At 51.1% G+C, this 266-nt stretch overlaps 1 protein-coding gene across 1 annotated transcript in view; it reads left to right on the top strand.

Moving 5' to 3' along the window:
- LOC104280270 (collagen alpha-1(XXVII) chain B-like) overlaps positions 1–266 on the top strand; it is a 14,040-nt gene that overhangs the window by 1,328 nt on the left and 12,446 nt on the right. The window lies entirely within an intron of this gene.

The raw sequence follows: 266 nt of genomic DNA, 5'->3' as shown, positions 1-266 counted from the left end.
AAAAACTGCGGCACACACCCTGCCCGTCCTCTTTCTCACGCACCGGGGGCCAGCTTCGACTCTTTTCATTGTTAAATTTGTTGCTGCTGTTGTTGTTACTATTTTCCTGGGGGCTTGCAAAGGGTTAATTCCTCTGGTTGCGTTGTCGGATGTAATGATGATTTACCGACACTCCCTTGGAAAGACTGGGATTCTTCTGCCTGGCAGTTTGAAAAAGTTGTGTACGGGATCGCTCTGCTCCTGCCATCGCGGCTGCCGGGTTGGGA

Source organism: Apaloderma vittatum, unplaced genomic scaffold, assembly GCF_000703405.1.
Source record: "Apaloderma vittatum isolate BGI_N311 unplaced genomic scaffold, ASM70340v1 scaffold16250, whole genome shotgun sequence".
NCBI lineage: Eukaryota > Metazoa > Chordata > Aves > Trogoniformes > Trogonidae > Apaloderma > Apaloderma vittatum.
The sequence above is the reverse complement of the archived record's forward strand: the minus strand, read 5'-3'. Positions and strand labels throughout refer to the sequence as shown.